We start from the raw sequence: 14,832 nt of genomic DNA, 5'->3' as shown, positions 1-14,832 counted from the left end.
TCAATTAGGAGACTTTTATAACAGGGGAGAGTGAGTGGATTTTCCTTCACTATTTAACTCCATTGAATGACAATTTTGTTTTATTAAAATAAAACTGTTTACAATCCTAGGCCTGTTGTAAAATAAATACCCATTGAAACTTGAGTATATTTTAGATTTTTTTTTCATAACTAAATAGTTCCTGCTCCACTTGTTTGCCAAGAGTATTTTGGTAGGACTTTCACTGTTAGCAATGTTTTTCAATGAGTGTATTACATGAGTTTGTAGTATTCTCATAGTGTCCCTTAAGATATTTTGCATCACTCTGTCGTACTGTGTGTTGACACAATATTATCAGACAAATTCTGAAATTGAGAGCAATTATAATGTGCAGCACTATACACTAGCAAACAATTTTGTTTAATGCTGCAGCTTAAGGAAGCAAGGAATTAAATACTAAAGCTACATTTGAACAGCAGTAGGGGCTTCACTTAAACAGACCTATTAAGGAATGTCAACATAAGATCTGGATCTGTCTTTGTGAAATGAATTAATTGAGTAGTTACTTGCCAATATAGGGAAGAAATTCACAATCTGGCTTGTAATTTGTAATGTGAGATACGTGCTTCCACTGTGGAAAAATTAGCATTCACTAATTCATCTTGGATTATTAAAGAGAAAAATTACACATTTAAGAAGACAGCCATAGATCACTTGGGCAGGCAGAAGATGGAAAGATTTATTTTTCCATTTAGCGATATTTCTGTGGGTTCAATAGGCTCAGCTTTTCACTCTTTGCATAATAAGAAGGCATTGCTGTTACACATCGTGGGACCATTTAGCACAAAGTGATTTAAAAATGCAACTGCAGTCAATTTGGCAAGTGAGTTATTGCTTAGCACAGCTCTGTCTCGAGTCCCTGGTGTTTAGTGTCTTTTTTTAAGCATATAGGTTGAGATATTTAAAGCAGCCTAGCTGATTTATCTAGATGGACCAAGATTTTCAATGTAACTAGTAATTTTGAGGCCTCGGTTTTTTTGTGATGCCCAACTTGAGACATCTTAAAAGGAGCTGAATTTTCAGAGAGCAGGTGCTCAACACTCTCTAAAGATCAGGCCCCTTTAGGGTGTCTCAAAATAGGCACCCAAAATCCCTAGCCACTTCTTGTGTTGATATTTCTGGCAGATATGTCCAAACCTCAACCAAAGGATTAAGCTGCAGTGGTGCTAGTGATGTTGGGAGCGCTAGTGAACTGGTGCAGCTAGCATTTTAAGGACTGTGCCAATTAGAGCTGCTCTAAATAGGGTTCAATGACGCAGTGCTTAAAAGACCAAGGGCCACGAGCTCCCAACATTGCTAATGCTGCTAGAGCTGCATCAGTGTTAGCAATGGTAGGAAATGGTTGCAGACTTTTCCTAGTGGAGACAAGGCTTGGGTGTCTCCAGTTACAAGGGGCCTGTGGTGTTTCAGAGGCACCCAAACAAAGGTGGACCCCATGTTCCCACTACCACCAGTGGGCGGCCAGGCAATACCTTCTGCACAGCAGTACCCAGAACTTTGAGTTAGAACATTCTGTAGAAGTGAAAATGGTTCTGGTGTTGTTGCTTAGTTCCTACTGTCTAGGTACAGGTCAGCAGTCTCCTATAACAATGGGTGCTCTTGATTCCTGCATATAGACAGTTCCTACTGGGAGGGAGAGCAGAATATCTGAGTCAAGATTCTCTGAAACGAAAAGGAGAATTTTGCCCATAACGTGTTTGGCTTTAGGCAGCAGCAAATAAATTAGTTCTAGCCATAGTTATAAAAGGTTTAGGTGAATCATGCAAACTTTTTGGTCACAGAAAATGAATGGGTGTTAAGCACTATTTTTACCTTCTGTCATATTAATAAATACAGTTTTATAAACACTTCTGATGAATCCATGAGCAAAGATGCCCAAGATTGCTTTTTTTCTCGGTTGATCATGCTGTTGTAGTAGCATGAATACATGTTCTTTGGATTGGCTGAACTTGATACACGCCAAACGTTTTCCACCTATACCATCACTGTCTCACGCCAGTGTTTATACCAGGGTTCGGCACCCTTTCAGAAGTGGTGTGCCGAGTCTTCATTTATTCACTCTAATTTAAGCTTTCGCGTGCCAGTAATACAGTTTAACATTTTTAGAAGGTCTCTTTCTAGAAGTCTATAATATATAACTAAACTATTGTATGTAAAATAAATAAGGTTTTTAAAATGGTTAAGAAGCTTCATTTAAAATTAAATTAAAATGCAGAGCCCACTGAACCAGTGGCCAGGATCCGGGTAGTGTGAGTGCCACTGAAAATCAGCTCACGTGCCAACTTCGGCACGTGTGCCATAGGTTGCCTACCCCTGGTTTATACCGAGGTAATAAATGTGCATAATTTCTCTACTTGCTATACATAGTTGCCGCCAGTAGCAGACATCCGTGATGCAAGGAATCCATGCAGTCTGAGCTTATAAGGAGTGAGATGCAAGCAAAGGAAGGATTGTAAAACCGAAGTGGAAGTCTTTCACTGATAATGCAAAACTGCAGGACGGAGTCACTGGTACTTTGACAAAACAAGTTTTCCTCTTTTCCCCTCAAATGAAGCTTCAGATGAATTTTCCCTCATGTGCACATTAGCTTGCTTAGTCTGCAAGGACAATGCTTTTCTTGATCAGCAGCCTCTGCACGAGATGCTTGCCAACATAACTCTGCCAATTCCTGGCTGCCGAGAGCAGCTCTTAAAGATGACAAAGTGTCAGCCCCTTCCTCTAGCCAGGGAGTGAAACCATGTAAGGAGTTGCATTCCTCCTGCTAGCTCTGAAAACCATATGTTCTTTGGCTTTGAAAGTGAAGATTGCAGAGCAGCACATTTTTGTTTTGTTTTTGCTTTTTGGGGGGGGGGAGGGGGAACGCAAAGACATGACTCTACCACAGAGGATAAGGGGAATAAAAGCATATCTAAGAGTGAGACGGAATTAAAGAAATAATGCATAATGTGTGAGATCTTTTAAAAAATGGGTTAAATCCTGATCTGAAGAAAGACATCTGCAATTACACCACTCCCGTTACCAGTCCTCATTCTTCAGTGATAAGCTGACCACTGGCAGCGGTCAGGAGGAACGCCTCTTCCCTATGGTATATGATCACACAGCTAGATTTGGTACTGGGGGTTAGAAGTGTTGCATTTTCTTCTGGTGTATCCAGCTGTTAGTGACAGGATACTGGAGCTCTTTAACTTATTATTGATTATTTGTGTTACTGTACCATCTAGGAGACCAAGTCAGGGATCAGGGCCTGGTTGAATTAGACACTCTATGGACAATGAGCAAGGAGGACAGTCCTTGCCTTAGAGAGTTCACAGTCTGCGAGGCAGGTAGTTTGCAATAGGAGGATGACACAGAGTTGGGCTAGGTTGGAAGGATGAGGTAACAAACACAGGAGTTACAACTTGCCACTGATGTACCCAATGCCAGATGGGTGAGCTAGCTGTGTGTTCCATCTGATGATCCCTAGGTTACTAGTTAGATACAGGATGGGGGGAAAAATGTGCATCTTGAAGAAATATAAAAATAAGACACCGTTACTGATGTGATTCATTATGGGTGACTGTTCTCATTTGTCTAGTACGGCCCTGGGCACATTGTGGACTAATTTAAAATGGTAATATGCTCTAAGCCTTTAAATAAGTATCCATCTTCCACCCAGCAACTCTGCTACAATGTTTGATTACAGTAGCATTAATACTAAAAGCTGTCAGCATCTTTGCAGGGTGTTGATGATGGATGACATAAATGAAATTATATTTGAGCTCTGGGTAACTGACATACTGGCTGTAATGTCATCAAACAGGAAAGGTCATGTAAGTAATTTACACCAGTGGTTCGCTGCACTCGACCTGTCAGTAAATGGACAATCAAAAAGCACAAAATAAATATGTGCAAGCAGAGATGGCTTCCGCCCTCCCCCCCACAAAGGTAGGTTGTATATTCCTCATGAAATCACCTTTGTTACTGTTGTGCTATGCAGGATTTATTCATTTTAATGTTGTGCAACTTGCCCACTCTTATTTGAAATGGGGTAGAAATGGAATGGAGACAGTGTCTGCCTTGAGAGTCAGGGGCTGTAGTGAGGCGGCCTGGCTCCCAGCCGCCCCAGAGAGGGGTGACCCTAACAAACCCCTTTACAGGGGCTATATTCGAGTACACATTCTGCAAATGTGCTCATGAATAGTAAAGATCCCTTCTCTCTCTCTCTGCGCCTCAGCACTCATATACAGCCTGTGCTTCTCTGGGTTCCTTCCTTCGCAATCTTATTAATGGCGGTGAGAGCGCCTTTGCCCCTGCAGCTCATGTCATTTCAAACAGCCTCCCTGCATCTCTTGAGCCTTCTTCAAATCTCACTTGAAAACCTTGCCTATACAGCTTGATTTCTTTCTGTATTTTATTCTATAATTGCATTGTGAACTAATGCAGTACATTATATATGTTCTATTAGAATATTAGCTTGGGCAACTGTTAGACTTATGAAGCCTAACGTGTAATACATAATTCTGAAAGAATACTCCTAATTTTCTGTTTGGTAGATTCCACACTTTAGTCTCACACGTGTAATGTGATCTGTGATGCACTGGTCTGAAAGACAGCCGATGAGAGGAAGCATAATGCAGTCATTAGGGCACTAGCCTGGGACTCTGGAGACCTGGGTTAATTCCTGCTCTACCACAGATTCACGTATGACTGTGGGCAAGGCATTTAGGACCCAATTTTTAAAGATATTTAGATGCCTAGAGATGCAGATAGACAGTGGGATTTTCCAAAGCACCTTAATTTCAATGGGAGTTCCACAACAAGTCACTTTCTCCTTCTAAGCACCTATCTGCATCTTTAGCTTTTCAAAACCCCCAGAATGGGGTAGAACAGATGTAGGTTCCAAAGGACCTGAGCCATCAACATTCAAATGAGGGCGAAAGAAGAAGATGGGCTTGGATAAAGGCTTCTCTTTTTGTGTTGTTATTTCTAGTGGAAACATACTGTGTCACATTGGTTTGACAAAGATGTCCTATAATTTGGAAAGCAGCAAAAGGAGTTTGATTGGACAGTGTGCACAAAAATCACAATTCAGACTCATTCCTGCACTGAGAGCATTCAGCACCTTGGCTTTAATGAAAGTTGAAGGTGCTCGGGAATTGGCAAAACTGGATCCTTGATCCCTTGAATTCTAGGTTTCTGTTGAGAATAGCTTGATTGATGGTAGGCTCAATGGAGCAGCAGGAGGGTCTATATTCAGCAAGGACCTGATTTTTTCAAAAACCCAGCATCACCACAACTTCAGCTGAAGTCATTGGGAGCTAGGGGTGCAAACCAGGAGGTGTGTCTTGGGAAGGAGATAGGGAAAGAGCTCTAAATAAGCTAATGTGACTGTGATGTAGAAAAACATTGATCTGTGCTGTGTATGCTCACCCAGTGCTAATTTTAAGCCGCCATCAGATTTGAAATATATGGCTGCCAATGAGATTTTTTTAAGCATGCAGGTTTCTGCTACACAGGATGCTGGCCAGGGCCGGCTCCAGTCACCAGGCAACCAAGCACATGCTTGGGGCGGCACCTGGTAAGGGGCGGCCAATCTTGGGGTGGCGGGGGGCAGCGTGGCGCGGCATTCCACGAGGGGGTGGGGGGGCGCTCCGGCGGTGCAGTGCTCGGCGGGGGGTGCTCTGGCGGCGCAGCGCTCGGGAGGGGGTTCCGGCAGTGCGGCGTGGCGTTCAGCGGGGGGGGGGGGGGGCGGCGTGGGGCGCGGCACTTGGGGGGGGTTCCGGCGGCGTGGCGCTCAGCGAGGCGGCACATTTTTTTGCTGCTTGGGGCAGCAAAAAAGTTAGAGCCGGCCCTGATGCTGGCAATGGCAGCTGAAGTTTCCCATGCTGTCCTGCCGCTGACCTCTCCCAGGGCCTAGAAGCAGCAGTGTCCAGGCTTGCTCCTGACTGAATCTCTGACTGTTGTGCAGGCTGATAACATTGTTTAATGCGGCTTACTGTCCGCTAGTGAATTAGCTGAGCTTCAAATGCAGCCTGCCTTAGGCATCAAGCATGGACCAAAGGTGGCAGAAATCTCACCAGGGCAGCAGATCTCATGAGATTGGAGGGGATGTTGGAAGATTTTTGGTGCCTTAGAATCTACGGTAGAACTTTAGCCATGATTCAACCTAACCCCCCTCCTAAACCCAATCTAAACCTGACTGGCTCCCAACAAAGCATGAACAAAGCCAAGGTTTCTGCCTGCAGCATCACCTACTTGCCTGTTCAAGAAGTGCCCGGCCTTAGGATCCAGCGCAGGGGTTTTCACTCCCTGTGCGCCCCAGGGCACAACTCTATAGGAGCTCACTGTGCTGAGGCCTGGGCGGTGTCTAGGTAGCAGGGGTGTAGTACGAGTTAGGACTGGCCAGTGGCCAGGACATAGCTATCTGAATCCACCAGCTTTTGCCTGAGGTGGGTGGGTCAGAGAAGTCTGAAGTGCTGATCATCTATGCTGCAGCCCCGAAGCAGTGATAGTGGCTGCCGAGTGGTTGGGGGTACTAAGCTCAGCTGTTCAGCCATAGAGGGAGGGATGGAGTTTGCCATCACATTTCAGCACCATCCTGAAAACTCTCCTGATACTCAGCAGTGTCTGCTATAAATAGACACACATGGAACACCACATCAGTTTGAGTGATGCTGGCAACAGCAGCCCCACTGGGGCAGCAGAGACAGCCGGGGGGCCAATCCGTTAGCATGTTGACCAACTGACTCCTGCATGGCCTGCCCCGACTCCATACACCAACAAAAACTGGGCCTGTTCCCGGCCTTGTTGATTTCCGCTTGTGAGACTCTAAATCATCTCAGGATGGGCACTACACCCTGACCCTTTAAGAGTTGTGTTTGCAAGTCAGTGTTGCTGAGCAACGGGGGCTGGGGCTGAGGCTGGGGCGGAAGGGACATTAAACTTGTAGCTATTCCTGTCCTAATTTCCCCAAAGGCTGGGAAAGTGCCCTGTTCTGGCTCCTTTGTTCTTCAGGAGGGTGGTTTTCTGTTCTCTTAGGGCTTGCCTACATGGGAGAGTTTTCCAGTTATACTGGTATAAAAATACCAGTGTAGTTAAATTGCTGTTGTGTAGACACTTCCTACAGCAACAGAAGGGGTTCTTCTGTCTCTGTAGCAAATCTTTCTCTGAGAGGCTAGATCAATGGAAGAATTTGTCCACCAACCTAATGGTGTCCACACCGGGGCTTAGGTCAGCTTAACAACGCCACATGGGGCATGACATTTTCCCCAGCCCTGAGCGATGTCATTAAACTGACCTAAGTCTTGAAGTGCCAACCAGCCCTCATTCCGGAGTGAGGGGCTTTCTGCAGCTTAACTTGAACTACTTCCAAACGCCTATAAACTAAACCAGAAGAAGGAACTGTGAGAAGAGAGTCTGCAGGGGGGAGATTTATATCCAAGTAACTCTAGTGATTTAAATTCACACTCTGCCTTATATTGGTGTAACTTTCCGGGGTAGACTAGATTCTGAAACTTTTATTGAAGCTGAGGACTACTATGTTGCTCCCCACACAGACCCTTTCATTTCAGTATGATGACTTGATAAGTAAGGTTCTACTCAATGTGAATAAGGGTATCTCAATCTAGCCCTTACTTAGGGTTTCGTTTGTTGTTTTAGGCGAGGACTCCTTGTAGATATAGGGACAGGCCGTCAGCTTTGGCTCTGCATAAGAGGTCATCTGCATGGCCCAGATGTTGGGATCGGTGACTTAGCTTGCCAGTTCTTTGGAGACAGGAAAGTCTTTCTGTTTGCCTTATAAAACACTCAGCACAAATTATCTAAAAGTAACAGTATTGTCAGTACAGAAAAAAACTGCCACAGGTGAGGAGAGATCTGAAGTCAGAAAGGTTATAAAATGACAGACTCATAGAACCGTCTGGCTGAAAGGTCATGAAATCCAGTCCCCTCTGCTGAGGCAGGACCAAGAAAACTTCCTAGACCATCCCTGACAGGTGTTTGTCCAACCTGAAACACTCCTTAAAACCTCCAATGATGGGGATTCTACAACCTTCCTTGGAAGCCTATTCTAGTAAGATTGCTACAGAGAGCAAAGGGTAATTTAATTTATTATGTCCTTTAACCTGAGCTGTAGTCTGAGTGTGACTTTCAAAGGAGTTAGGTGCCCAACTCACCTTATATTTCAATGGGATTAGGGCTCCCGCCTCCCTCAGTCTCTTTTGAAAATCTCACCCGTAATTCTTTTTTCTTACGTTCCTTTCTGCTGGCACCATTTGGCCTGTTCTGGGCATGGCTGCAGCCCTGGTATGTTTCCAATGATGGTTAAATCCCTGCCAGTGGTGAGGAGGGGGATGGGGAAACCTCCAGCTATTTGTGGGGAGGGGGGCAGAGGGAGGAGTGCATAGCACAGCATTCATTTTCCAGCCAGCTGGTGCTGATTCAGGACATTTTCGGCCGTGACAATTGCATGGAGAAAAGCCACTGAGGGATCAGTTACATGTGACTGCTATAGTCACAGTGTATGTAGCCGAGGTCTAGCTCCCTTGTCTTTCTATTTTGCACTGTGAGAGGCATACCCGGGTTGTTTGGAGAAGTAACAAGATAGCAAGAAAAGGTGGGGGGAACCAAGCCCCCAAATTCCTCCCTCCGGATTCCCCTCTTTTCCCTATGGCAATGTGATCATATGGTCCATGGCAACAATTTCCGTCCCTCTCTTTAGCAGCTGTAGTGGATAGCAGGGTCAAGCATGAGCCTCTGACACAGCCTAGTGTGATGGGATTTGCGAGAACAACATGGGCCTTTATAAATATCTTTGGGTGATTCATATTTCCTATTACATTAAAACCACAGGATCATGCATCATTTGGACTGTTTGTTAGTTAAACCGTATCTAATTATACACAGTCGATAAGTCAGCACCTGTGCAAATATTTTCTGCGAGTCCTGACCTCATTTTTTCCCTCAGTGGGTTGATCAAGAATCCAGCATTTTCTGAAAGATGGGTCACTTAATTCCCAAAGAGCCATGACAAATTCAGGAGCTGGGGATATATGTTAAAGAGTGAGTGGTTGCAGGCAGGGACTGAAATCCAGTTCAGGGTCTTCTCCTGGTGCTTTATGTGGGCTCTTTGCCAGGTGGAAAATACTAATCTTTTGGTGTGGATAAGAAAGGAGGCAGTGCGGGCCAGTGGAAAGAGCTGGAAGGGGAGTCAGGTGACCTGAGTTCTGTTTCTAGCTCTGTCACTGACCTGCTGTGTGACCTGGGCAAGTCATTCTCTGTGCTTCAGTTCCCAATCTGCTAAACGGGGACAGAGATCCTTACCTTCCTTTGTAAAGTGCTCTGAGATCTCCAGTTGCAAAGCTGCTTGTAAGCAGTATCACTATTGTATGTCTTCATATGGAATCAGTTCTGATCCCTTTGCTGTCCCATTTACTCACCTCTCATCCTGCTAGCACAGGGCAGGCTCTTTCACTCTGGACTCACTTTTCTCTATGATCTTAAAAAATAGCCCCACTTTGCCTTATTTTGACTATGATGAATGCCCATGGTATGTTTAGTGTTCAAACAATTTTTCAGTATCAAGAACATACTATCAGGAGCATATCTAGTGGTTTTGCCCCCAAAGTGGTTAAGTAAAAAACAAACAAACAAACCAATTTCCTTCCCCCCACCCCCAGCTGGGGAATCAGTGGAGCAGATCCAAAAAAGAGCCAACGTGGCACAGTGCGCATGGCAGGGGCCCTGCATGTCCAACCCTTGAACTGTCCCTGTGTATTTTATGAGAGTGTGAGTTAGTTTCAGAGCAAGGATTTGAACTGTCTAGTGGTCAGACTGCAAGACTAGCCACCAGGATCACTAGTGTAATAATCCTGGCTTGGCCACTGTGTGACCCTAGCAAGTCACTTAACCTTGCTGACTCTATTTCCCCATCTGTAAAGTGGGAATAAAACCTGCAAGCTATTTGGGGCAGGTACTGTTAGTTATAACATGTCTGTACAGCACCTAGCACAATGGAGCCCAATTTGGCTGAGGCCTTTAGGTACTACCACACCAGCTGTATCTGTTTTAGGTACTTTTATGGCCTTTGTTACCATAGTTTGAGTGCCCCACATCCTTGACTGTATTTAAATGTTTAATAATAACACTACCGCTGGCATATATGGTGTGGAACTTGTGAAGGGCTAGGCTGTGTGGCTAACGCTGTTTGCAAAGCCACTCAGGTGAGAGTAAAGCATGTTTAGGCTCCAGGACACCGCCTGTGAAATTGACATTGGAACCAAAACTCTCTGGAAATGTAAACAAAGCCCTTCAAACACAAAATAGATTATTTAAAAAAAAAAAAAAAAAAGAAGACACACCTCACTTAGCCTGCTGTTGCTATTTCTCCTGGTTGCTATGTAAACAGTTTTATTTCTGGCTCACACTGCATACCAGGCCATAGCCTGGTGCGATGTAATCCCACATTATGGGTTAAGCACACCGGGGCGGATGCATTGGTTTCAGAGCAAAGCTCCTCTAGCATTTCCCCGGAACAGCTGTTCTGCTCGGCCCATGGCAGTTGCAGACGGGCATTTTCGGCACCTCACTAGCCCAAGTGTTTTTCCACTGCAACTGAGACTAGATAACATTCCATCAGCTGTGCCGCCCCACCTCTTGGGGAGTGGACACCTGCTGAGGAACGCAGATAAGACAGGCCAGGGAAAAGACTGGGTGTGAGTCAGTAAAGCTGTGTAGGGGAGGTGCCCAACCTTTCGGGTGGGAAATGAACTACATCTGCTGCCTTCTCTTCCCCATTTGGGTCCATTAAGCTGGAATCAGGAAAGGAACCTAGATTTGTCCAATGAATCAATGACACCCGCGGAGGACTTTGAAAGCAAGCTGGTATCCTCTGTCAGCAGCAACAAGGTGACAAAGTTACTGTTGTGTCAAGAGACCTGGGTTCCCTTCCCAGCTCTGCCTGCTGTATGACCTTAGGCAAATCATTTCCCCTGGCGGTGTTCTGTAGTCACTCATTAAATGTGACCACATACCTCTCACTGTTAGATTATTTGTATTGTGCCAGTGCCTCAGAGACAGCGACAGGGACCAGGACCCCACTGGCACCGTACAAACACACAACAAAAAGATCAGGGGTGGCCAACCTGAGCCTGAGAAGGAGCCAGAATTTACCAATGTACATTGCCAAAGAGCCACAGTAATACATCGGCAGCCCCGCATCAGCTCCCCCACCCCAGCTCCCAGTACCTCCCACCCACCGGCAGCCCTGCCAATTAGCGCCTCCCCCTCCCTCCCCACACCTCCCGATCAGCTGTTTTGTGGCATGCAGGAGGCTCTGGGCGGGGCAGGTGGAGGAGCGAGGGCACTGCAGGCTCAGGGGGTAGGAAGGGGTGGAGTAGGCGCAGAGCCAGGGGTTGAGCAGTGAGCACACCCCGGCACTTTGGAAAGTTGGCGCCTGTAGCTCCAGCCCCGGAGTCGGTGCTTATACAAGGAGCCACATATTAACTTCTGAAGAGCCGCATGTGGCTCCGGACCCACAGGTTCGGCACCCCTGAAAAAGATGATCCCCGACTAAGGAATTTACAGTCTGTTTCCCTCCCACCCTTTGTATTGGCTGTTTAGATTGCAAGCTCTTAGGGGCAGGGGTTGTTTCTTAGCGTGTGTGTTGTACAACGCGCCGCACAATGCGGCTTCGATCACAAATAATGGAGGCTACTAACAGTGCAAGTGATCCTGTTGCACATGCGAACCAGGCAGTGTGCATGCAAAACTGCTCGCTTTGTGATGTGCAATTAGCCCAGTTGTATGCACACAGGCAGGATTTGCACACATATTGTCATGGTGGCGTGACCATGTTTGAGGATGTGGCCTTGAATGTGTAGTGGGTGGCTAAGGGACATGTCAAGGGAATGAGCTTCCGCGAGCAAAGAGGCAGAGCAGCTGTTTCTGCTCACAGATTGATGTTAGGGGCCACCGGTCCAGATATGGTTGTGTCTGACCAGCTCTGGACCCATGTGGAGGGCCAGCGTAAGGCCGACAACCCAACTTAAGTCTCACTTAAGCCCTATCTTGAGAGGTTAAGTGGGACTTAAGTGGTGAATTTCATCCAGGGTGCGACTTCTTGTCACCTATCACTATCTCCTCTGCAAATAAAAACACTAGCCGCTAGTGGGGAGATGGCAACACCTGTCACTTGAATTAGGAAACAGCTGGAAGGATGTATTCTCAGACCCAGATAAAACATCAGCCCATACAGCAGGTTAGTTTATGACGTAGGGCTACCTATGCAAAGTAGCAATCCTGACTGGTGAATACAAATAAAGCCTCCTGTCCCTGATGCTGCCTTTCCCAAATTCCAGTAAGGAGGGGAACTGTTGGATAGCGTCATGTGTGGTTTTATGATGTCATCTGTAGTTATGCTATAACCCGCCAATTCATTTCCACTCATGACCTGTTTGAACCCTAGTGTCTCTATAGATGAATGAGCAGTGGCTCTAAAAGGCCGAGCACCAGGCCTCCCCTTTCCTCTGAATCCATACTGAACCAATGTCACAGGACGGTGTTAGGGGATGCAGTGCTCTGCTGGATGTGAAGGCACATCTCACTTGTACTCTGAAAAGCTTTTTACACAGGCAAGAGCCCAGGGCTGTGCTGATGGCATCCACATATAATGTGCTACAGATAAAGGAGTGAACAAACCAAACCAAACTCCATTAGAAATGGGCTGGGAAGGAGGAAATCGATGTCTGACAGATGGAACCAAATCAAATCAATAGAGACGGGCTTTTTATTTTCAGGCTTCTGAGGCATTGGAGATGGGACCGAACCAATACTTTGACTCCTCACTCTGGGGACATTCGGATCTGGGTTCAGACTTTGGGACTGGCTCATTCATCTGTGACAGGCTGAACTGAACACCCCAGAATTCAATCTGGACGTGAACTTCACAGCTCAGGCCCATCTCTGATACATATTAAGATATAAGTAGGTGAGTTTCATGCTTCAGGGCATAGTGGTCAGGAAGGAATCGCCTGCTGTGCTCCCTTAATGTACATCAGGGAGCCATGGAAAGCAGAGCATAAGATGAAGCAGCGTTGAGTCTGCTCTAACTGATGCTGGGGACTTCACAGCCTAAGAATATGTGGAACGCAAAGATGGTATAAAGGTACCCCCTCTAGCCATCTTTATTCCTGCACCAAGCACAAGACCAGAGTAAGGAAGACTTGGGACCAAAGTCTTAATTACAAGCAGTTGAAAACATTCTCTTATTTATGTAGCTCCCAATTGGCCTTGCCAAAAGATGTAAAAAGACAGGTCCCTGCCCCAAGAAGCTCCTATTCTGATTACAACAACTGAGGGAATGAAACATTTGAGGAACAATAAATAACAATACGTGGAGAAGAAAAGCCCTTGGGAGAGTGTCCCGTTAATGGGTGGCTGGGCTAATCAGAGGATGATTGCAGATTTCACATGGTTGTTCGGTCCCCCGCCTGACCTACAAACAATGGAAAAAACCTCCTCCAGCCCAACTGTGTCCTGGAGGGCATGTCAATAAAGGCAATAAATGCTGCTGTGTGAGCTGCAACTGCATATGTCTCACTGGATTAGGGCCAGCCCCAGGAATCGTTTATGCTAATGGAGCTAATCTCTGTAATCTTGTCACACAAATGCCTCCTCACTGCTGGCAGAGGGGCAGGGATTTGGGATTATATGCAGATGACATCATATGTGCTCCACCTTCGTGCAACGGGAAAGGGGCAAATGTAGGGGATGGTAGTGATACCCTAGGAATTTAGCTCTGGGAAGGGTTATATATCATAGTGCGAGCTGAGGAAGAGATCACCAAGATGATAGGGGAGCTATGGACAGCGGTGGTGCAAGTTTCAACTGTGCTGACCTGCCCCACCCTGACCTGAAGGAATTAGCTTGAGGGGATGAGGGGCAGTTCATGGTCTAGTCCACAACTGTCCTCTTTGCTCAAAGCGCCCAAGGATGCCAATTATAGTGTCAGTTGCAATGGACTGTAACAGGCTGCCAGTGTTTGCCTGGAAACCCTGTCCTGTTAGCAGAAGTTAATCCTGCTGAAAAAGGGTTAAATAGGTTCTGCTGGCTAACTGAGGCAAGTGGCTAGTTATGCACCTGGATATAAAGGAGGTGGGAGTGGCTCTCTGGGATCTAGGGTGTGGGCTGACCAGTCTTGAAGAAGGAACCAAGCCCAAGGAGAAAGTTTGGGCTGAACTTTTCTGATGTTAGTTCTTTGTTAACAAAGCCAGACACCAGAGGAGGAGGGGTGGGTTTGGACTCAACACAGCGTGTGGACTTTCTTTCAAAGCACCTGTTCATCTGAAGGTTTTTCTCCCTTGGACAATTGTCTGCTGGGAACAGAACTGCGACACCAACTCATTTCCCATAGGGAATGTCAAACAGCAGGTGGTCGCAGCTTTTGGTTATGCTTGAGCTGAGATGGATAGAATCAGTCAGCCTTGAGCGGAAAGATTCTATGTCCGGCTACCAATCCCCCCAGACCCCCAGGACTATAATAGTCACAATTACCTGGCCAAATTCACCGCGGGTCAAACTCTGCTAGGTGGGAATCACATCAGGGATTAATTTAGGCTGCTGCTAGGAGGTGCAGGTGAAATGTTTGAAAGCAAAAACTATATTCCTTTGATATGTATGGAAAAAGACTCTACTGCCAGCCCAGAGCAAAGGCCATTCATTTCCCCCCACAGCTGTGTTCTTTGGTGCAGATTCCTCCTTTAATTCCTGGATCTCTTAGCACCATTAAAACAGGCACTTGGCAAGCCCAGAAATGCA

The sequence above is a fragment of the Chrysemys picta genome, chromosome 4 (genome assembly GCF_011386835.1).
Source record: "Chrysemys picta bellii isolate R12L10 chromosome 4, ASM1138683v2, whole genome shotgun sequence".
Lineage (NCBI taxonomy): Eukaryota > Metazoa > Chordata > Testudines > Emydidae > Chrysemys > Chrysemys picta.
This window is presented reverse-complemented; position numbering follows the sequence as displayed.